The 24,272-nt window shown below is 46.7% G+C and overlaps 1 protein-coding gene and 1 long non-coding RNA gene across 3 annotated transcripts in view; both read left to right on the top strand.

The window, feature by feature from the left end:
• The window catches only part of LOC120095943 (uncharacterized), a 30,354-nt gene extending 24,277 nt beyond the window's left edge, over nt 1-6,077 (top strand). Inside the window, exon 2 of the long non-coding RNA XR_005491924.2 lies at nt 5,748-6,077. This is a non-coding gene — a long non-coding RNA (uncharacterized LOC120095943). The remainder of the gene's footprint in view (nt 1-5,747) is intronic.
• Tmem132d (transmembrane protein 132D) overlaps nt 1-24,272 on the top strand; it is a 647,297-nt gene that overhangs the window by 41,749 nt on the left and 581,276 nt on the right. The window lies entirely within an intron of this gene.

Genomic DNA, 24,272 nt, shown 5'->3' on the forward strand with positions numbered 1-24,272 from the left:
ACTGATACACAGACACACACACAGATACACACAGACATATACTGACACACAAACACACACACTGATACACATAGACACACATAGACACACACTGACACACAGAGACACACACAGACATGCATGTGTATGTGCACACACACGTAGATATAATGTATAGCCTGGACTTTCAGTGTGGCTGGTGGCCTTGTGGCTTTATAAATCTATTATCTTTGTAAATTGTACAGAGCAGTTCTTTGCTGGAGCAATTTCCTTTTAATTACCGGGTCCATACTGCATTCTGGGCGGAGAATGCATATGTCAGCCCCAAATGATAATTTGTAATTATGGGCAAGGCGGGAATGGGAAGGACTTGGCTGGCAGCCAAGGGAGAGAGAGAGAGGGAGAGAGGGTGTTAACGGGAAACTTGAGAGTCAGGAGGCAGGTGAGTGCTGAGTAAGAATTCACTTCTTCACGCCTGTCTCATGGGGGACATGCCATGTGCAGTTTGTGACGAGCAGTTTGTGTGAAAGGAATTGGCCTCTGCTCTTCAGACTCAGAACCTCCAGAGGCTTCTTAGTAGGGACTGTAATAACCCATCAAAATTAGCTTTAGTCTTTGTAATTCATCTTGAGACACTGGAGAAACTGAAGCGACTAATTAAAGAGATAAGGCCCAATGAAAAAGGCAAATAAGTTCATATTTTCCTGAAAATAAGGTATTTATTTGTATAAGATATATATATATATATATATGATATATTTATATAATATGTATATTCTATAGTCTACTGTTGCTAGCAGTTTTAATAAGAGGTTGTAGATGGCACTAACCTCGTTTTTTTTTTAAGTTTTAAATTTTAAATCATGCATCGCTTTTGTGGGAATGGGCACCCTATGCATGCAGTACCCACAGAGACCAGAAGAGGGCATCAGATTCTCTGGAGCCGGAGTTACAGGTGGTGTAAGCTATCCAGGCTGGGAACTGAACTCAGGTCCTCTACAAGAACAGCACCCACTCTTAATCACTGAGCCATCTCTCCACACCCTGCCTTTCTGTCTTAAGAGCTTCTACTCTTTTCTACTGAAACAAACAAACAAACAAACAAACAAACAAACAAACAAAATGAAAACAGTCTCCTGATGTTAATATCTTACTGCTAGAACAAACTCACCCCAGAGCCCACCATTTTCCTCTCAAGACTAAGCTACCATACTTATGCACCCAGACACAGTTCCTGTGTTTACTGAGATCAGTCACGAATATGTCCTAGCTCCTGCAGATTTTCAGGGATGATTCTCCAGGGACCACTTATGAACGAAATCTTGACAAAGTTTCTGTAATAGTTGGTTCAGTAGAACCATTAGGAAATTATCTTGGAGTGTTTCCCATGCCAGATACGAAGAATCCCAGAGCAGACAGAGAGAGAGAGAGAGAGAGAGAGAGAGAGAGAGAGAGAGACAGACAGAGACAGAGACAGAGAGACAGAGAGAGACAGATAGAGAGAGAGACAGAGAGAGACAGAGAGACACACAGAGAGACACACAAAGAGAGACAGAGAGACAGAGAGAGAGACAGAGAGAGAGAGACAGATAGAGAGAGAGACAGAGAGACAGAGAGACACACAGAGACACACAAAGAGAGACAGAGAGACAGAGAGAGAGACAGAGAGAGACAGAGAGACAGAGAGACACACAGAGAGACAGAGAGAGAGACAGAGAGAGAGACAGAGAGAGAGGGAGAGAGAGGGAGAGAGAGAGGGAGAGAGGGAGAGAGGGAGACAGAGTGAGAGAGGGAGAGAGGGAGAGAGGGAGACAGAGTGAGAGAGAGAGAGAGAGCGAGAGAGCGAGAGAGCGAGAGAGAGAGAGAGAGAGAGAGAGAGAGAGAGAGCTCCTGCAGAAATACACAATAACTCAGAGTCTGTTCAGCCAGATCTGTTGCTTACTGTGTTACTTATTTCTTTCATCATGGTGATCAGATGACTTGTCAAAGAGGCAACTTAAGGGAGGAAGGCTTTATTTTGACTTGTAATATGAAGGGTGTAGTCCCTCAAGAAGGAGAAGGCAAGCAGGCAGGTGACTTCTTGGTGCCATGAGCGTGCAGCTGAGACATCTGGATGCACATCTGGGTAAAGGAGAACCTGTAGGATGAATGGGAAGGAGCCAGCAGACAGGAAGTGGGGAAGGTTGAAGATCTCAAGCTCTGCCCTTAGTGATTCACTTCCTCTAGTAAGGTCCCACCTTCTAGTGGTTCCACAACCTTCTGAAACAGCACTATTGGCTGGAGACCAAATGTTTATGCATGAGCCTTTTGGGGACAGGTCTCATTCAAACCACAACAGTTGGCCTCCTAGAAGAAGAGACTGGTCTACAGACTATCAAAAAGTTGTATGTTACTGAAGATGCTTCATCTGGATCAGAAACATCTAATTTTATTACTTAAAAAAACCCATAATTTAATTGAATCATGTGGGAACACAGGCTTAGTGATGGATGGTCTACATTGGGTTGGACTGTGGGCATGTCCATGAGGGATTGTCTTGATTGGTAATTTATGTGGAAAGACCAAGCCTACCGTGGGCAGCACCATTCCCTAGGCAGGAGTCCTGACTTGTGCAAGAAATCCAGCTGAGGACAAGCAAGCAAGTGAGCATGCATACATTTATTTCTTTCTGTTCTTGACTGTTGGTGTGGTACTGTCCCCAAGAAACTGCTACTGTGATTGCCCCTCACTGATGCACCGTGACTCCAGCAGCAGTTGAATCTTGCAACTGAAATAAAACGTTTCTCCCTTACAATACTTTTGGAGCGACAGGGTGTTTTACCACAGCAACAGAATTGAGACTAGAACAGCTACCATGTGTTTCAGGCCAGCATACAGCATGGTGCTTGTGACCATAAAGATGTCACATCTTCTGTTGTTTGCAGAGGTCTCTCACACAGCCCATCACCAGCCAAGAACCAAGTCTCAGCTCCTCAGAAGGGAGAGGTGGTCATGTTAAAAGCCACCCCAGACTATCAGCTCCAGAACATCTTTCCTTTATAGGCATTATTTTCAATAGGCATGCATTTCAATTTTGGTTTATTTCCCTTCATCCATTTACATATATTTTCCTTCTTTTTTTTAAAGATTTATTCATTTATTATATATAAGTACACTGTAGCTGTCTTCACACACACCAGAAGAGGGCATCGGATCTCTTTAGAGATGGTTATGAGCCACCGTGTGGTTGCTGGGAATTGAACTCATGACTTCTGGAAGAGCAGTTGGGTGCTCTTAACCGCTGAGCCACCTCTCCAGCCCTATAGATTTTCCTTCTTAGATAGTAAGAAAAGGTAAGTGTGGGAGGTGACTGGTTTCTTCCATTCTTCATGTCTTAAGGGGTGAACTCGAACTTGTTTGGAGAGCGCTCAAGAAGCCAGCCACTCAGAGACGTCTCCAGCTATTACCAGAGTCTCAGACTGGCTCTCTTGGCTCTGTTTGGCATAGCAGGTAGGGGTGGTGTATGACCACCCAGCATAGTAGCCATGTGGCTTAAAACCACTTCCTGTCCTGCAAATGAGATGTCACCTGTCCTTGGTGGATCGTGTGAATGTGACTCTTCCATATACACCTAGCAAGTGTTGTAACCCCCATTGCTACTGGTCTGTTATTGATGAACCTTGGACAATAGAAAGGAGGGATCAGGGCTACCTTGGGACTCCAAGCCTGCATCTCAGCACTGGAGCCTAAAACAGCTGTTTGAGCATTTTGGGGTGGGAATTTCCCTCAAGACAGAATTACTGTCTTAATGCCGATGAACTCACCCGTTTGCTTCTGATTCCTTCCGCTGTTGTCTCTCCTTTCTTTTCCTATCCGTGCTTCTCTGCAGCTTCATCTATCAAAAAGAAAGGTCTGAGGGCAAAAGTTTGAGAAAGAGTTGAAATGAAAAATCCCAAATAACATTAACATTTCCGTGCACTTCATTAGGACGCTATTCAGAGGGGCGGGTGCACAAAAGGTAAAATTAACAGATTCTCAGTTGAAGTTCATGGCTTTGAGGAAAAAGTTTTCTCTGAGGAGCTATGGGGCCAAGGGTTGATTAAACTGGGATTTCGCCATCTCCCAGCCCCGAGTGCGTGAAATAAGAAGTCATCTCATCTAATTAGGCTACTCTAGCGGGGCTTTGAACCTCCCACCTGTGGTGGGTTTTTTTCTCTTTCTTTCTTTCCGTTTTTAATCTTATAAATAGATTTCTATAACTAGAAGAGTCTTTTTTCCCTTTGTATTGAAGTTTGATACTTCTCAATTAGAGCAAGTTTGATCCTGTCCTTGAAAATGGTTGTGACTTTATTATTGAGACTTTAAAATGTGTACCTAAGAGATGGGCCAGGAGTTAAGAACACTTCCAGAACCTCCAGGTTCTCTTCTCAGTACTTACTACATACTCCCTTAGAACTGGCTGCCATTTTGGTTGTAGGCCACCCTACGCCCTCTGCTGGCCTTCACCGGTACTGCTCACATGTGGTAGGCAGATATACATCCGGGCAAAACACCCAACCACATACAATGAAAACAAAATTAAAACATATATATATATATATATATGCATATGTGTTATGCATATACCATAAAGAGGTGATCTGTGTACCGTAACCAGTATAATGTAGCAAATATATACATGTATTATATATATATGCATGTATATTTGGCTTGTCTGATAGTTTTATTGGAATACCACCTGTACCATCCTGTGGTGTCTGTTTTTTTTTCAGTTTTTCTTTTTCAACCATTTTTGTGTGCATCTGTAATGTATTTTGACCCTTGTTTCCCATCACTCTCTCGGCCCTCTTCCCCTTTGGATAATCTCCTTTGCGTTCATTAATTTGATGATCCACTGGGTTTTATTGGGATTGGTTTTAGGAGCTGGGTTGAAATGATACGTTTTGCAGAAGCACGAACAGCCTTACACCTCTCTCCCCTGGCTTCCTAATCGGTGAGCACACTCAGGTCGTGGCTGAGATTTGGTTCTTCTAGGTGTCTAGTGACAGGCTCTCACTCTGCAGCCCAGGCTGGCTGGAACTGGTCATGTAGCCCAGGCTGGCCTCCAATGCCAAGGGATCCTCCTGCCCCTAATCTTCCCCCTAACAAGTCCCCGTTCTTCCTTTTTCCTAGTGACTGACTGTGGTTTGGGTCAATGCCTTTTCGAGACTAGCTGTGACAACTCCTCATAACCACATTTTAATTAATTAATTAATTAATTAATTAACCAATCTTTGTATGGTGGTCTGTGCACCATAGTTCCTGCTCTTTTCTACATGATATGGGGTTCCCCTGCCCAGACATCTAGGAGTGGGGAGTGACCCACTCCAGGCCAATGAGGGATTTAAGAATAGTGGTATTGACCTCCTGACTTAGAGCTCACCCCCACCTTTTAATCCTGATTTATGGCCCTTGTTTAAGACCAGAAAGCCAGTGTAGCAATTTCTGTAATGGGGACAGTAAAAGCTCTTGAAAGGCTTGTCAAATGATCAGATTTTACTGGCAAGTAAAACGCTCCGAGGTTAATATCTTTGTTTGGTGGGACAGCTGTTAGGTTCTAAGTCTGGGCAATTGGTCTCTCTCTCTTTTTTTTTTTAATCTGAATCAGGAGGGGTGGGGGTGGGTACAATGTTTTGGGTTGCATTTTGCATGTAATTGCCCCTGACAGATGCATTAAATTAGCCTTACCAGGCCCCTTTGGAGCGCTGCCTCTCGACTGTAAATTTTACTTGACTTTTTTTCATTTGTAGGTGGCACGGGGATGGTTTCATGCATATTTCTTGGACAGCAAAGAGGCAGGGAATCTGAGAATGGCCGTCCTGTGCTGCAGCCCATTCATTTGGACAGAGACTCGGGTGTGGGCCTGTGAAATAAATCGTCCGCACGTACAGTCTGGGATAAAAATATTAGCAACAAATCAAAAATGCCAGGAGCTTTGCATTTGGTGGGGGGAACTGCACTCTGAGTGAGGTCCCGGCAAGAGTGGGAATCGATCCACCAACCCCTGGTCAATCCTGAATGCTTCTATTTGAAGAATTTGCCTCATTGAAGAGTATCAAATAAAAGTGCAATGTCCCCCACCTTCTCTTCTTTCTTCCCTCTTCCTCTTCTCCTTTCTTCTCTTATTGTTAACAAGAGAAAGGAAAAAAAACCCTGACTTTATTGTGAAACCCTTTTAAAGGCATTTGTATACTTGTAAATTTATATATTTGTAACCTTAATGACTTAACACTGTGGTTCTCACCTTCCCTCATGCTGCAAACCTTTAATACAATTCCTTACGATGTGGTGACCCCCAACCATGAAATTATTTCATTGCTATTTCATACTGTGGTTTTGCTACTGTTATGAATCATAATGTGAATATCTGATAGGTAGGATATCTGATATTTGGCTCCAACGGGATTGCGGCCCACAGGGACCAGCTGAGCAAGCCCATTTGCACGTATGAGATGCGTTATTCCATCCAGAGCTGTCTCCTCCCCCTGAGTAACCCTCCCCCCAGACCTGCCTTTTCCTTGAGTATTAAACAAACAACTCTTACCCCAAACACTTGAGAATAAATTCTTTTAGGAAGGCACAAAATATGAATATTTTGGGGGAAGCATTTTCCTAAGGGGTTGGGTTGAGGGTACTGTGTGCTTAGCCTGCTCTTGGCCCTGGTCCTCGGCTATAAGAGTTCAATAGAACGGTGAGCATGTGCAGTAAACATAGTCAGTGGTACCTAGACAGTCAGTGTGGGATTCAGATGACACTACTTCCTGTCCAGTGTGCCTTCTTTAACAGTGATGTGACCATTACTGACTCTGGTTCCGGCAGACCTGATGCCTTCCTCTGGTCTCCACAGCACTGTGTGTGTATGGAGTACACAGGCAAGCACAGGCAACACCCATACACACATAATTAACTCTTGAGGAAGGAGAGAGAGAGAGCAAGCATGAGAGAGCGAGAGAGCGAGAGAGCGAGAGAGAGAGAGAGAGACCGAGAGAGAGAGAGAATAATGAAAATATGTCATACGCACATATGAAGTTGTCAAGGACAAAACATAAGGAGTTGGCCAGCATATATCGGAGCTGTTGAAGGACATTTTAAAAACATCAAGGCCACATTTAGGATTCCAAGGTAAAGGGAATCCTAATTGGGCCACATTCCTTCCTCCTGTAAGTCATGGACAGACTGACAGAAGACATACTCTTGCCTCCCCCTCTGCTTTCTCTTTCTTGATTTGCAAAAACCGCAATCAATTCAAAGTACAGATCCATTAATAGTTATCTTAAGAGGTCTGTTAATAGCTATAGCGGCAAAGTGTCTTTTAACATGCTGCCAAAAATCTTTCTTCCTAGAGATGGAAGGGTAGTAACAGGGCTTTAGTTAATATGCAAACATCAGTCTTATCTAGGGAGCGGTTTACCAGTTTACCACGTCCTTTATCTTTTCTTTCCCCCCTGTGGGGTTAGGGAGCCTTTTCCTGACTTTAATGGTTTATGGGAAGTGTTTATTGTATACACATAGAAGGGGAACAGAGACTGTAAATTGCCATACAAACACCACTTTTACTGGATAAAGAGACAGTTTATAGGTTTTTACATTTATGAAGTGTGGCATGTTCTTATGTTAATTCATACTGTCTGAAAATTATTCGCTCACACACACAGACACACACACATCATCATCATCATCATTACTATCATCATCACTATCATCATCAACAACAACATCACCACCACCACCATCATCACCATCATCATCATCGCCACCACCACCATCATCACCATCATCATCATCTCCATTCCTAGAGACACAGCAGCTCTTTCATTTATAAGGATTCTTTAATTGAAAACCAACACTTCTGTGAACACTACGAAACAGTATGAAGATACCCCACACCCTGTGGGGGGAACTCTCCCATGTCTCTTGAGGACTCTGAGCTCATGAAAGCCCAGTCACCCAGTTACCTGCAGAGATGGAGGGAGGGAGTGTCTAGGACAGACTTCAGCCAATTGTGAAGAGACAGTTAGGAAGAGAGGACTGTTTTAAGGACTTCATAAAAAAAAAAAATAAATCTCTCTTCTTTATAGCCAGGCTCTGCTGCAGTGATATTAAATGTGGGCCGTGTGTTCACTCTGTATTAGGTGTGATGGGTAGGAAATTGTCCTACAGTTGACTTGATATTCAATTGCTGCCCTGGGAGAGTTGTCTAAGCTGTGAGCGCCGTAATGTCTCAGGCTAAACACTCCAGGTTTTTCTTCTTCTGACTACTCGGTATTTAAGATGGGATGGTAGTGTCCTGAGCTCTGAGAGATGATTGATAGGAACTCAGGCATATTGAAGTTCTTCCCTCTGGCTCGAGAGGGTTCTGCTAGCCGTGGGGGCAAGGACGGAGGCTGCTGGGTTATCCAGTGATTTGGTAACCAGGGGGCTGGATGATGTGCACACTTGGTCACAGCTGACTGTCACACTCATCACTTGACAGAAAGGGCACTGAGAAAGTATGGGAGACCGCAGGGGAATCTGGTTGGTACATGGCCAGTATCCTGTTAGGTTATAGTGTGAGAGACTTTTCCTGGGGGAGATACAACACACACATTCACCCCAGAAAGGAGACTGATGACAGACCAACGTAATGACCATATGATGGTCCAACCTGGTAAACCAATGATTTATTGGGGTGACTTGGAGGAACACGTGTGAGGGATCTCTCACAGGGCTTGGGTGGAGGGCTACTTTCAGGAACATGGGTGAAAGGTTTCTCACAAGGGGTTACTTATAGGACTATGGGTGTGAGGTTTCTTACAAGGGCCTGGGTGAGGGGTTATCTACAGGAACATGGGTGAGGAGTCTCCCATGGGAGCATGGCTGACGGGTTTCTCATAGGATCCTAGGTGGGGGTTACCCGTAGGAACATGGGTGAGTTTCCTACAGGGCCATGGGTGGTGGGTTTCTCAGAGGAACATAGATATTGTAAAAGCAGCTCCATCATTAAAAAAAAAAATAAGTCCACCCTCACCTCACAGGGGTGGAGACTCCAAAGGAACTCTGCCCAGCTCGCTGGCAGCTCCACAGGTGAGAAAGGCCATTCCCAAGCATCTACTGGTGGTGATTGTGTCCATAACAGTGGAGATGGACCTTGGAGAATCTTGTGAGTTTCCACTTCCTCAGACACGTGAAATTTACCCATCTAGTCTCAGGAGCCTCTCCCCTCTTTTCGGGGGCGGGGGAGGGCGATAGCTTACGTCAGAGGAAGCTGGCATACAACACACATGAAGTCAGACAAGCCTCCGTTCTGGGGATTTTGCATTTTCCCAGACAACGCACATCGCTTCCGTATTGTATGTGGTATTTTGGAGCGGGGATTATAAACCTCCGAGTTGAGTTTATCTACCAATTTGGAGACAGGCTGTGTTTAACTCAGCCACAACTCAATTTTGCTTTATTTTCTGCTTGTCCCTGAACTCCCGGGACTGTCTCTCCTTACCCAGGAGTGCTTCACAAGACACATAGCATTGACCCTCCAACGGGCGTGCATCTTGTGACACAGGAGCCCTCACATTGTGGGTTTGTGCTCGGTGAACGTTGCCAACGTGGAGATTCAACAGCGTCCATCAGCAGCAGTGTGCATTTTATAAGACCTTGGCACGCTGCCCCTGTCCATCAAACTTCAGCCCTCCCCCCGCAGTGCCAGGCTTGCCAGCCGGAGTGGATACCAAGAGAATGCCCGAGTTCTGTAGATTCCCTACCTCCTCCTGGGCTCAAATGCCCAAGGGGTCACATGGTCCCCATGTGCAGGCTGTGCAGTGTAGAGCACATGGCTCCCCTCACCATGGTTAGAGGCAGACTGTTTTTAAGCACCGTGCTGGCCTCAGCCCCTCTGTGGACTCAGCTCCATCTGTAGCTCTGAAGTGATATTTTTAGGTGTGCAGGCATTTGGGGACAACAGCTGACATCCCCAGACCTGGTTATCTTATTTGGTTGAGAAGTAGCTCGTAGGGGAGAGGAGGAAGATGGGGGACTAGAGTTGGGGGACATGTTCTCGGGGAAGAGGGTGGGAAAAAGGGACAGGGTTGGTTGGACATGAGGGTGCGATGTGCTCAGAGTCTAGGTTAAGAAGCTCCCTTATTGGCTGAGGGAATGGTCCCGGTGGGCAAGCACTTGCAAGCATCGGTTCCTGGGTTCCATCCTCAGCGCCATGTAAAAGAAATACTGAGTATGGTGGTTCTCACTGGTAATCCCAATCCTGGGGAGATAGAAGTAGGAGGGACTCTGGAGTACCTGGGCTGCCCTAGAAAACTTGGTCAGTTCCAGGGCAGCAGCGAGAATCTTTGTTTCAGAAGGAGTAGAGAGTTCCCAAGGAACGACACGTGGGGTTGTCTCATAGCCTCCACACACATACATATATGCCAGTTCCTATGTGCGCGTTCACACACATACACCTGACCATACACGAACGTGCACACACCTACACACACCTACACACACACTAAACTACAGTTTATCTATGAACACCCAAAGCACATGAAGACCATTCATCTTGAGCAGTGTCCGAAGAGTCTGGTTGGGTGTGGCTCAATTGGGCTGTTCAATTCAGGCTGCACCTGAAGCTGAGATGTTCTGCCCTTGAGTGGAAACAGTTTTAGTCAGAAGGGCTTCAGATTTTCCAGAGCCATTTTCCAGCTGCAAAGGACGTAGCTGTGAAGACTCTCCCGTGCCAGGGGCAGGTGCTAATAATGACCAGCCAGGGTGGATGGCTCGATGGTGCCCTAGCAGGCACTAGGTAGAGCCCCCCCCCCCTTTTCTGAGATGCAAGTTTGGCTGATGTGGCTCAGACCAAAGAGTGATGGATTCTGACAGGTGTGCAAGGCATTGTGGACATGTTGTCTTTGTCGGACTCTAGAGAACTCAGACATGTTCCAACCCAGTGAAGGACTATGAGTCGAGGAGCAACAGGCAGGCAGGTCCCAGCCATAGATCTTGGCAACTGTTCAACATGCAGAATCTAGCCTGCACCTACAGGGGCTGAGGCAGGGACGCATGGAAGTGGATGGCACCTGGATGCAATTTCTTAGGGCAGAAAAAGGGAAGAATTTCCACGGTCTTTCGTCTTGTTTCTGGGCGAGGCTGGGGATGCATCCAGGGCTTTGGTCCTGCTTTGCCTGTGCTCTGACACTGAATGGCATTTGGGGCCAATGCCAGGCAGTAAAGGATTCTAATTCCAGGAACCTGGCTCCCTGGGACTTAGTGCAAGGATTGCACTTTGCAGTGGAGGGACTGACCTATAGCCACGTCCAGCCTTTGGTTACCAAGAGGTCATCCTCTGTAAAGGTCGCGACAACAAATATGGAAAAAGTCTTTATGAAGTGTAGGCTTGTGTTGGGCACATTTATTGCTGTCCTTGGCTGTGTCCTGCTGTGTGTGGCCCATGGGCTGCAGGTCGGGACAATGAAGAATGTGTTTATTGTTCACAGGCTGTTAACAGCTTCTCCCTTCTTTCCCTTACCCTCTTCATCCCCCTCCCTCTTTCCTCTGATAGCACCGTATGAGCTGCTCCCCTATGGAAACCATATGGAGACTTTTCTCATGTCTGAGGTTGGCTGGTATCCATTAGATTCTGGAAGCAGTGTACACTGGGGTGAGGTCTCTGGGCTCGCAGATAGCAAGGCTGCTTGTTCTAAAAGGGAAAGCAGGCAGCTAATACTGTTTTAAACAGTATGCCTCTCATATCTCTTGGAAGGTAGAAGGATACGTTAAGGAGACTACTGGGGTGCTGCGTTCTAGAAAGATCCACATGCACCGTCTCACGTGGAGTCCCCCCGGGCCCAGCAGCAAGCCTCCCCATCCCACTTGCCCCTGCTCTGAGACTCACTTTCAGTATGAGGCACCCTTGTCTCCCACCTTGGATTGCATGACTTGTGGGAAGAACAATGTCCACCCAGATGAACGACCCCAGAACATTGGGCCCAGAGCCTGCCTCAGTTTCTCGCCCCGCGGCATGGCACAGGATCGCCAGCTCTGCCCAGCTCTGCCAGGTGATGTTGGGTGGTGCAAAGGCCACCTCTCATTCCAGAGGCAGTGTGTCACCTAGGGCTGGCCAGGGAGGACTTACCTACCCAAGGATGGTGGCTATGGGTTCAGGGAACAAACCAGGCTCGCAGACCCTGTTTCAACTGTGTGGTGGGAATGTAAGAAGTAAGGAGCCTATTGGCAGAGACGTCTCAAGCGCCGAGCCAATGGGGGAGAGAGAAAGAGCTAGGGCGGGAGAAAGAGGGAGGCAGGGAGGGAGAGGAAGACCGAGAAGACAGAACATTTGGAGTCTTTATTTTATCCATTTGAAAACGTGTAGAAGTAAAAAATTTTCATCTGTCATCTACGTTTCAATCAGTTGTCTGTTATCTATCATCCGTCTGCTTATTTTTCTGCCTATCATCTATCTTTTGTTTTGTTTTGTTTGAGACACAGTTTCTGTGTGTAACCCTGGCTATCCTGGAACTCGCTCTGTAGACCAGGCTGGCCATGAGCTCAGAGATCTGCCTGCCTCTGCCTCCGAGTGCTGCGATCCAAGGCGCCTCCTGGCTCTATCTGTTGTTTATTAACCTACCGTTTGCTTTCCTGTTAACTACCTATCTCTCAATGATCTGCCAACTGCTTACTATTGATTTGCCACATATCGATCCACTCACCATCTTAATCAATAATCCATCTCTCTGTTATCTTTGTGTAACGTCCATCTACCCATCTATCCCTCATCTGGTTATCCCCTGTTTACTGTCTTTTCGTATTTATGTTATATAAATATAACGGCATCTACTCTGTTCGGTCACTGAGAGGATTGAAGGACTGTAAGCACACACTATATATGAACTATAAATAAAAAGAACCAAATGTGGAATTGAGGAAACAGAAAATGGGTTCATTGAAAGGGGTATATATTACAGGAAGTTCAGAGAGTACACGGAAGTCCAATGAAGGACACGTGTGGGAACAGCATACCGGAAGGGGATGTTTCAGATATGTTGGTTTCTTTGCCTTTCCCACAGATGGAGCAAATCTCTTTCCCATCCCTACTTCATCCTTGGAGGATGGCCGCTGGCGTGTGACATCACTCTTTTAAGGTCAGCCTGGCCGTCTGATCCTTGGATCTGACATCCTGCGGTCTGGCGAGGCTACCGCAGGTTCCTTCTAACAACCTGTGAATGAAATACACCCAAGTGGCGGCAATTCGATCTCTGGTTCCGAGCCTCTTGGTTGGCGTGTGAACCTGGTGGGATGAGAAGGAAGGCTGCGTCTGGCATTAGTAGGGTTCTCCTTGACCATTCAAGTCCAGAATTTCTCTGGAATAGCTTGGTTCTCTATTCTCTCACCTTTGCCACGATAGACGGAGGGTCGAGTGGTCCCCACCTGAATCCAGGCGACTGATGCCTCCACGGGTCTGCCACACCTCAGAGAAGGATCGCAGTGATGGGGGAGGGAGAGGCCACCCACATGCTAATAGAGTTTGGGTCTGTCTTCGTGGATAGATTGGGATTGTTTGTATTATTTATGAAGATAATAATTACATAATTTCTAAATTCACGGGCATAGTTTGGCTTAATGATTTTTAAATGTATGTAATAGGACATTAGGTGGCTTTTATTAATTCTATTTATGTTCAGAGAAGTGAGATGAAGGAGCCTGAATCTTAAATATGCCCAAAGATCAAATTAATGGAATCTTGTGACTTGAGAGCAATGGCTATCTGAGGCTTGCCACAGAGGGCAAGGTCACTGCCCAGAACCTGGCCAAGGGTTTCTGCTTCCCAGGATCCCTCGGGGGCGGGGGGCTCCCATATGGCTGCTGGGTTCATTTGCATATAATTTGCATATGATAATTTTTTGCTGGAGTAAGAGAATCCAGTTATTAATGCTCCTGCCCCAAACTCGGGTGAGCATGAGCTTCCATTTACAGAGTCTGTCTTCCGGGCACACTTCGTTTCACTTAGAATAAATTATCATACATTTATCATTAGTTGGTGAGTTATTAACACGAATATAAACAAATGCATGGCACATTGCTTCGGGAGGATTACTTTTTTAATCACTTAGCCAACGCAGAAACCCGCTTATTCGTATTTTATTTCCGAATGGATCTGCTTCCTGGTTTGCGTTCACATTAAAAGCACCGTTCCTTGAACTTTACATCTGTTAGCATGGGAGGCACTTAATTGAGGTGAGGTGAGGTGCTTGTGCATAGGGGGTGGTGGTGGAGGGGATGTCAAAAAAATTAACTTTTGTAAGGACAAGCAAGAAGTTCCACAGATGTCTCTTTACACTGGAGGCTCTCTAATCTGTTAGGGATGTCTCTGTCTGTGGTGGGGAAAGCTTGAAGATTTAATTTAGCGAAATGTCACAGCGGGAAGCAAAATGAACCTGGCTTCCTCAGCAGTACCCTCAGAACACAGGTTCTAACAACTGATAATTAGGCAGGACTCAGACTAATAAACCATAACGCCAAACCAGCACTGCAAGATGTTGTACAAAGTCTGATCTTTGCTTACAGGGGAGCCGTGCATGGGAGGGATGACCAGAAGCAATATGGACACGTCTGTTCTCTCAGAGAACTCTAGAATCTTGGAGATCATGGACCACCCTACAGAGACCTAGCTGTACGCTTGGCTGTTGGGCTGTTGGCTTGCTTGATCATGCCTCAGTTTCTTCATCTTTAGAATGGGGTTGGGGCAGGGTAAGCAGCACTTGTTTCAGAAGTCGTAAGTAGAGTTTCAGGAGCCAAGCATGCCGAGAAGCCCCAGAGAAATGCTCAGTTATAATTGCTCTGTTTAGTGTTTTGAGTTTTCAAATGTGTATCACCAGCTACTGATAATCCAATACATTTCTGCATCTGTTATTTTTCTTATCAGTGGGACAGAGTATACAACAGAAGCAACGTAAGGGAGGAAGGGATGTGTTGACTCACAGTTTCAGGGGGATCTTGGTCCACCATGATAGGGTTCATGGCAGCAGGATTGTGGGATTGCTGCTTGTTCCCATCACGCCTGGGAGGCAGCACAGACTGAGCAGGAAGAGACAGATCAAATCTCCAAAGCCTGTCCCAGTAACCTAGTTCTGTCCCTCAGGCTTCCACAGCCTCTCTCAACAGCGCCACCTGCTGGAGACCAAGTGTTCAAACACATGCACCTGTGAGGACACTTCACATCCAAACCACAGCAGCCCATACTTTAATACCTTGTAAAGTTCTCCATTCTCTCTCTCTCTCTCTCTTTTTTTCAATAGAGTTATTAGCACTGTCTCTCAGCTCAGGATGGAATTGTCACTTGGTGCTTCGAGAAAGACATCTTCAAGCTTCTCCTAACTCCCTTGTTTGACAGTCAGATTGTGCGAGCGCTCCCCCATTCCCCTGTATTGCCTTCCTTTATCTCTGCTTCTGGCTCACTATAAGCTCATCCCTGAACACTTCCATTCCTGCTAGTGCATAGGGAAAGCAAGCTAGATTTTTTTTTTTTTTTTTTTTTTTTGGCGTTTGGCCTTTATGTTGTCAGTAACTTTTCTGATGCCATAGTAAAATGCTCACCAAAAGCAACTTGAAGAAGGAACAGTTTATTTTTGCTTATGGTTCCAGAGGGATCAAAGTCCACCACAGCTTGGAAGGGCTGCCAGAAAAGCGAGAAGTGGGCTGGTCACATTTCACTTACAACATAGGAAGCTGAGAGGGAGAACAGGCAAGTGGGCTAAGGTTATAAACCCTCAAAGTCTGTACCGACAATCTTCCTCCAGCAATCGCCGCCCCCCCAAACAGCGCCACCTACTGGGACTACATGTTCAAACACTCAAGCCTGTGGAGGACACTTCCCGTTTAAACTGCCACAGTCTTTGTATGTCATTGTTAGGACTCATGTTGGAGTCATCTTTGCATGGCAGGGTGTCATTGGAGTTGTCCAAATGGCAGGGTGATGCCCCAGTGGAGGTGTCATCCTGGGGCAGGGACCTCAGCATCTCACAAGAGCTGAATTAGAGTCACCCTCCACTCTGTGAGTGACACCTAATAGGCTCATCTTACTCATCAAGATGGACTCCAAAGAGCCCTTCTTGGAGCTGCTGGTGCTACTCCAAGCACAAGTTTGGCAAGAGCTAATTTTACATGGCTTCCTGACCTTGACTCATCTCTTGTCTTTCTGTGTGATGCTCATGTCTAGGAGGAGGGTAGCAGGGTACAGATTATGATGGAGTCGTCACCCTTGAGGAGGTGGGTGGGACCATGGGATGGGATTACTGGCCTTTTAAAGAGAAGCTATAGTACACAATCACACGACCCAGGCTATCTCATGCTGTGGTGTGTCTGTCTCTGGTTGGAAAATCAAGTTTAGCATGTGGTACTCCTGGGATTTGAAGAAGGGCAGAAAGGACCCTTTTGGGTCTCGTGGTGTGTGGGTGTCTCTTGTGGATTGATCCAGAGGACATTGTGAAAAGTGCCTAGGGCCTAGACTTCTCTCCAGCATTCCCATGGATGGAGTAGTCAGGAAATGAGTGGGAGACACTAAAAGGGTTGCACTGCCAGATTAAAGGAGGCTAATGAAACGACTGAGATAGAAGCAAGAAAGGTGACCATGCTATGTGGCTCCATTTTAAACAACCCAGAGAGAAGCCACCATGTGCCCAGAGGAAATGACTGCCAATCAATGCCAAAGGAACAAATGGTCAACCGACAAAACAGCTGCCAAAGACTGACCAAACCCAGCCACTAGCCAGGGACTATTCCTCAAAGACAGACTTGTTCTCTCCCTTTCTTGTATGCAGCTGTTGAGGAAATACCTCATCAAATTGGAGGGAGGGTCTGGAGGCAGCTGGATCCCCTAATTCAGGCCAATGGCCAACACATGACTCCTTGACTCTTGGGTCTCAGGATCCTTGGCTGCTTTAGATGGTGCAATGGACAGAAGGGTTTAGACAAATACACTTGTGTCTCACTGTCCTTGGGGCTGGACAACCAAAACCAAGATGTCATTAGACTCATTAAAGGTGGACACTCCCTTATGTACTCGATGCTTTTGCGTCTCTTCACGTACTCAGAATGATACTAATCCCACCCTGGGGCCCTGCCCTCATGACCACACCTGACATGGCCATCTCTGACAACAACCCTTTTGGGGTCTGGGGCCTCAGCAGACAAGTTTTGATGACTCAAGCATTGAGTTGTAACAGGAGCTAGTATCACCCGGTGGTGGATTAGGACATGTTTGAAACCAAATTAAAAAAAAAAAAAAAAAGACAGGGCTGAGTCCTCATGGCTGTAACAATGTAACAAACATTTTTAAAATGTTAGAAAGTGTCAGCATGAGTGCGAAGGCTTAGCCAGAGATGCTGATGGAGGCTCTTCTGCAAACTGAAGAGCATTATCAGGACGAAGTCCAGAGTGTTTTCCAGAAAACAACCAATTACTGCCGGACTCCATTTCATAAATTGAAATTAGAGCGTGTGTGAAGGGCCGAGGAGAGCCTCAGCTCTCACCTTCGAGGCAGGGTTTTATCCTTTTGAGACAGGGTCTCTCACTGCTAGCGAGTTCTGAGAATCTTCTTGTTTCTACCTCCCCAGAGCAGAGATTACAAGCATGCACCGCTGTGACTGGAAATTCACGTGTGGGTTTTGAGGATCAAACTCGGGGCTTTATGCTTACAAGGCAAGCCCTTCACCGATGGGGCCATCTCTCTTACTCCCTGGATTGAAAGATGTCTTCAAATTGGGTTCTCCCCTGCTTTTTAGGTTTCTTATCAGGCCTCCCCGCGACTCTCAGAAGCTGTAGCAGCTCAAGCAATGCTGCTTCCCTGTGTTCCCATCTATGCATTACATTGCTGCCCCAGGGACGCATGAGTTGAGGAATGAATGAATGAACGAACGAACAAATGAGTGACTGAGTGAACCATGTATCCTTACCCCTGAGCAAGACCACTACTATCAGCCTTTCCTATCAGCTTAGGTCAGCTTCTGGTAGAAATGACAACATTGAGACATATTCACTGCCTTCTTCAATCACACTTAAGGTATTCTGCCTCATGCTTTACAGTAAATCCCGTTAAATAGGTCTTGGTCCTGCCTCATGGATTAATGCACTGAGTTTTGAAGAGACTAAAGGCGACATAGTGTCTTAGGGTTTTACTGCTGTGAACAGATGCCATGACCAAGGCGACGCTTACAAAGGAAAACATTTAATCGGGGCTGGCTCATAGGTTCAGAGGTTCAGTCCATTATCATCAAGGCAGGAGCATCGCAGCACCCAGGCAGGCCTGGTGCAGGAGGAACCGAGAGTTCTACGTCTTGTTCAGAAGGCAAATAGGAGAAGCTGACTTCCAGAGTGACATCTAGGAGGAGGGTCTTAAAGCCCACACCCACAGTGACACACTTCTGCCAACAAGGCCACACCTACTCCAATAGGGCCACACCTCCTTATGGTGCCACTCCCTGGGCTGAGCATATATAAACCATCACACCTAGCTGTTGAGTGATAGACAGTTTCATCTTTGACCTCCAGTCCCATCCTTTTCAGCAATGCATCCTCCGTGCCGACCCCAGGGTTCTTACATAAGCATCGTGGTTAAAGGCACACGAACACAAAGAGTTGTCATTCTCTTTAAAAGTTGGTAGGGATGGACCTTGCCAGATGCCGGAGAACCCCAGTTGCAGGAAAGTTTCTATCTCTCCTGATAAGGGGCTCACAACACTGCTGTTCTTTGTACAGATAAAGTTTGGCCAAACACCTGCATCCTTACAGTGGGTCATAAGTTGGGCTTTGTGCCAGGCAGAGGAGACCATGTGACAACCCTTCTCTTAAGCCCCAGGTGCAGAGTCTCTGTGTCTGTGTCTCTGTCTCTGTCTATCTCTGTCTCTGTCTGTCTCTGTCTCTGTCTCTCTCTGTCTGTCTCTCTGTCTCTGTCTCTGTCTGTCTCTCTGTCTCTGTCTCTCTCTCTCGATTGCTGGCTCCCATAAGGCATTGCCTGTGGCCTGGGTCTTTCTGGAGATGGCTCCAGAGGGGCTTCTGCCTGGTGTCATCTGGACTCTCCTCGGTCTGGTTGTCTGTCCATCCATTGTAGTATATAATAGGTCTATGTGGGCTCAGTGGCTTCATCCCATGGACCCTCCTGGAGGACTTGGTCTCTTAGCTCCTCTCCCTACTGACTTTTCCCTTCCTCCAGCATGAATGTTCAGCCCCTGGATTGTGGAAGGAATTTATAATCCTAACAAGCCCATATAAAAGATACATAATCCAGTTATTTTATTTATAAACCATAAGCCTAGTTTGGGCAGGTTTAGCGCTAAACTAATTCTCCAGCTATAAAGTCCCTCGTTATCTGATGTTTCTCCTGGCCATGTGTTCCTGGTCCATAGTGGCTTCCTTCAACTCCATCTTCTTCCTCTTCCCCATTACCCACAACCCCCCGTACTTGGTCCTCACCTCCCACCTTTCTCCTTCCAATGCCCAGTCATAGGCTCTAGTCATTTGTTGCCCAGTTAAGTTGGGGAGAAGGCTTATCCAGCATCACTTTGAGTACATGAGGATCTGCTTGTCCGGTGCAACCACATCTTGAAAACCCAGGGCTAGCATTAGAATACAAGCGGCATCAGACCAAGCTGCTACACAGGATACCCTAGCTTGGTGATATTCCTGTATGACTGGTCCCTCCGCTTCTGCTCTCTGATGTGTCACTCGCTCGTCTGTTCAGTCCTCGAGTTTGTCTTTATCTCCCACTTGCTGTCCGGCAGATGTGCCAGTTTTCCGCCTTCCCACTGAACCAGCTCTGCGGGTCTGCTCTGTGATGCCCTCAGTACCCAGCATGGTGCCGAGCCACGGCGAAAGATGAAATGACCCTTCCAGAAAGGAAGCCTGCACCCGGGCTCATTAAGCAGTTGTTACACAATCCACTGAAGAGCAGTGTGTGTCGGTGGTGCCTAGGCCTCCGCTGCTCCAAGATGGCCAGTGACCACTGTTACCGGGATTTGGCTGGAAATGCAAGGTCATGTTTTTCTTAGGAGCTGAAGTCTGCAGTTGAGTAACCCCAAGGCACTACCCATGCATCATGGTTTGAATGCCCCAGCCCCAAATAGCCCAGGTGTACTTTCACATTATTTTTTTGTTCCCATTTTGTCCTCCCTAAAGACTTCTTCAGTGTTTTTATTACTTTTTTCATCATTCTTTTGGGGGAGGGGGTGTACGAGTGTGTGTGGCAGTGGCAGGGGAGGGGAGAGGGGTGTCAGAAGAGACACATACACATGCTTGTTCATGTCCATGTGGAAATCAGAGGCCAATGTCAGGTGTCTTCTTCTTTCCATCCCCACTTTATTTTTTGAGACAGAACTAGGTACTGACTTATTGCTAGCCTGGCTGGCCAACCAGCCCCAGATATCTACTGTTCATACCTTCCCTGCCCTAGGCTTATAGGTCTCATTTATCATTGTCTGACCTTTTTTGACTGGGCCAGAATCCATTATGCAGAATAGGCTGGCTTCGAACTAGCTGAGATCTACCTGCCTTCCCAGTGCTGGGATTAAAGGTGGGCACCACCATGCCTGAGTATACTTGCCTTTCTTATGTGGGTGCTGAGGACCCGAACTCACGTCCTCACACTTGCCCAGCAAGCACTTTACCCACGGACGCACCTGCTGAAGTTCCAATAGTTTTCATTTCTTTAGACCAGATAGACAGTGGGGACACACATGAAGGCCAGTGTCCTGGTGTGGAATATTCTTCTGTGATTAACTTTCCAGTCAACCTGCAGTTTGGAAAGGAGTTGTGAACCAGAAAGTCCATTAATGCTTTTGATGTATGCCCACTTGAGAGTCAGGCTGGAGGGTTCTGGTAGATTTGTCCTACTAAATCCAAACCTTGAAGCTGGGGCAGTAGCCCGGTTAATAGAATGTTTACCTTGCATGCCCAGAACCCTGGGTTCCATCCTCAGTACCATGTAAGCCAGATGTGTAGGCTGCACCCGGAATCCTAGCACTCAGGAGGCAGGAGGATCAGGAGTTCAAGGTCATCTTTGGCTAAACTGGGAGTTTGAGGCCAGCCTGGGCTACATCAGACCTTGTCTTAAAAACAAAACAGAAACAAAAACACAAAACAAAAAAAGATCCGGTGGGAGAGCAGCCCTTCGAACTACGTCAATCAGCCCTAACGGAGGCGACCTTTTACGAGTCCATCCCACATGTGGAATTATTCATGTAATTTACTCTGTCTGCTGGGAAATTGTTGGGCCAGGAAAGCTCACAGTATGCAGCAGTATAATGAAAGCTCAGGGGTTCCTACAGGAGGAAGTCCTGTGTCTGAACCTTGAGTCCAGTGTCTCTCAAATGCTTTTTGATCATGAACTTTTTTTTTTTGGTTAGGAAATAAATGGCTCATTTTAGAAGTATTCTTCAAACAGTTTGGGTGGAAGCATGGGATGGAGAGCCAGGAGCAGATGGGGGGGGGACTGTAGAGGAGGAGATTATGGGGTAACCAGAGAACTGGGGTCATCTTTATTATCTTTAGGTTTAATGGAACCTAACTTGGGCCTTCTTCATTTCCTTTTGGGCTAATCAATGAAAATTCAAGAGTCATCTAATTCAATTAGATGCCCAGATAGAAATCTGGGTTCCGCCCAAATCTCTGTGCTCGGAACATGAGGCCAGAGCTATTACATTTTTTTTTTTTCGGAGCTGGGGACTGAACCCAGGGCCTTGTGCTTGCTAGGCAAGCGCTCTACCACTGAGCTAAATCCCCAACCCCGAGCTATTACATTTTACAGCCATGTTCCGAAGTCCTATTGGTGTTGAGTGTAACAGTCTGAGTAGGTGAATTCTGAACTAAACAGGGTTCTCTGCTCTTTCTGTTCAAATAAGAAGGCGGTATTTAAATAACCTTGTGGCTAATCCTGAGCTTGGGTCCCTTGGGAAGACTCACACCTGCCTTGTGCACTGGCTCTGCTCACCGTATGGTCTCATCAACTCCATGTCTCTATCCCTCAGCTGCACAAGGGCTCTGGTGGGGGAGGATACCGAAGGAATGGGAAGGGGCCAGGCTTAGAGGAGCTTCACCAAGGAACAAGGGTAGCCTTTCTAACTGGGGGAGCTGACTCAATGTGAGGACCACAGCCTTTGAGAAGTCCTGGGAGGATCCAGGGAGCTGAAGGACTTGATCTCAGTTGCGGCTGAGGTCTGAGAGATGGAGGCTGAACAGTCCTGTTGGGAAAGGAGTTCATGTTTGCTGGAGAGAGAGAGAGAGAGAGAGAGAGAGAGAGAGAGAGAGACAGACAGAGAGACAGAGACAGAGAGACAGAGACAGAGAGACAGAGACACAGAGAGAGAGACAGAGAGAGAGAGACAGAGAGAGAGAGAGACAGAGAGAGAGAGACATCCAGGGAGCTGGGTCATCTGTGAGCAGAGAGATGAGAGGAAGCAAGAGATGCCCCAGAGCAAATGCCGATTAGGCTGAGGGACACTGTGGCCCTGTGAGCAGCTGGAATCTTTGCTACCTCAGCCCGGGATCTGTGGCATCCTCCACCACAGCCCAGTGCTTTGGGTGGGGAGTCTGCCTCTGTCATTGACGTTGGCAAGAGACCTGCGGAGAAAAGGGGGAGAATGTGTACCTTGATCGTGTGGATGAAGATGGTGATGGTGGTCATGGGGATGGTGGGGATGGTGGTGATGGTAATGGTAATAGTGGCAGTGACAGCGATGGTGATAATGGTGATGATGATGGTGAGGATGGTGATGATGGTAATGGTGATGATGGTGGTGATAGTGATAATGGTGATGATGGTGGTAATGGTGATAATGGTGATGATAGTGATAGTGGTGGTAATGGTGATAATGGTGATGATGGTAATGGTGATAATGGTGGTGATGGTGGTAATAGTGATAGTGGTGGTAATTGTGATGATAGTGATAATGGTGATGGTAGTAATGGTGAAAATGATAATGGTGATGATGGTGATGGTGGTGATGGTAATAGTGATTATGGTGTTGGTGATAGTGATAATGGTGATGATGGTGATAATGGTAAAGACAGTGACGAAGGTGATGGTGATAATGGTGAAGATAGTGATGAAGGTGATTGTGATAATGGTGATAATGGTGATGGTGCTGGTGCTGAGAGTAGCATTAGTAGTAGTCATGGCAATGAATTCCTACAATCAGCCTCTACCTAAGCTTTGTAGTTTTGCATATGGGTTCTGGGAAAAACATTAAGGTTAGTTATTGGTGTCTAGTTGAGTCAGTCAGTAGGTTAGCACATGTGACATGCCAGGCCGTCTTTGTACTATGTCACAGTAATTAGTAACCACAGACTTCCCTTAGCCTTGCGGTGGGGTGGGCAGAATGATGCAGAGTTGAGAAGACCGCTGCTTTCAGAATCTACAGGCTTCCTACTCCACGAGCAGCTTCCCCCACACATCACGGATCAAACTTAGGCTCACGCATACTTCTGCACATGATAGGGTTGAGGGCCTGACTTGACGTGCTCACCCTGAAGGGTGAGGTGTTCCCCTCGCTCAGATCCAAGTGAGGTAAGTGTGCTGCTTTTTAAAACCACATTTTGCCGGTGCATGCGTGAATGTGTGCACATGTGCACATGTGGGTGGGCACTGGTGGGTGTGGATGTCAGAGGACCACCCTGAGCACTGTGAGATGCCGTCCTCCTCCTTGGTTTTGGAGACAGGGTCCCTCCCTGGCTTGGAGCTCACTAATTCATCTTGGTTGACCAGGAGTGGGCCTCAGGGAGCTTCCTGTCTCCACCTCCCCAGTGCAGGAGATTACAAATATAAGCCTCTACATGGGGTTTGCTTATTCATTCATTGGTTTGTTTATTTATAAATGTGGGTTCTAGGGAACAAACTCTTGCCTTTATGCTTACAAAGCAAATATTTTGCTGACTCAGCAATCCCTGTAGCCCTTCTTCTCCTCCTCCTCCTTGTTGTCGTCGTCGTCGTCTTCTTCTTCTTCTTCTTCTTCTTCTTCTTCTTCTTCTTCTTCTTCTTCTTCTTCTTCTTCTTCTTCTTCTTCTTCTTCTTCTTCTTCTTCTCCTTCTCCTTCTCCTTCTCCTTCTCCTTCTCCTTCTCCTTCTCCTTCTCCTTCTCCTTCTCCTTCTCCTTCTCCTCCTCCTCCTCCTCCTCCTCCTCTCCTCCTCCTCCTCCTCCTCCTCCTCCTCCTCCTCCTCCTCCTCCTCCTATGACAGAGACTGGTGAAGCCAGATGCCTGCTCTCCTACTTTGATTTCTTCTTCCTGTGATGGAAGCTCGGTGTTGGCGACATGGGGCAGGGTGGG

The sequence above is a fragment of the Rattus norvegicus genome, chromosome 12 (assembly GCF_036323735.1).
Source record: "Rattus norvegicus strain BN/NHsdMcwi chromosome 12, GRCr8, whole genome shotgun sequence".
Taxonomy (NCBI): Eukaryota; Metazoa; Chordata; class Mammalia; order Rodentia; family Muridae; genus Rattus; species Rattus norvegicus.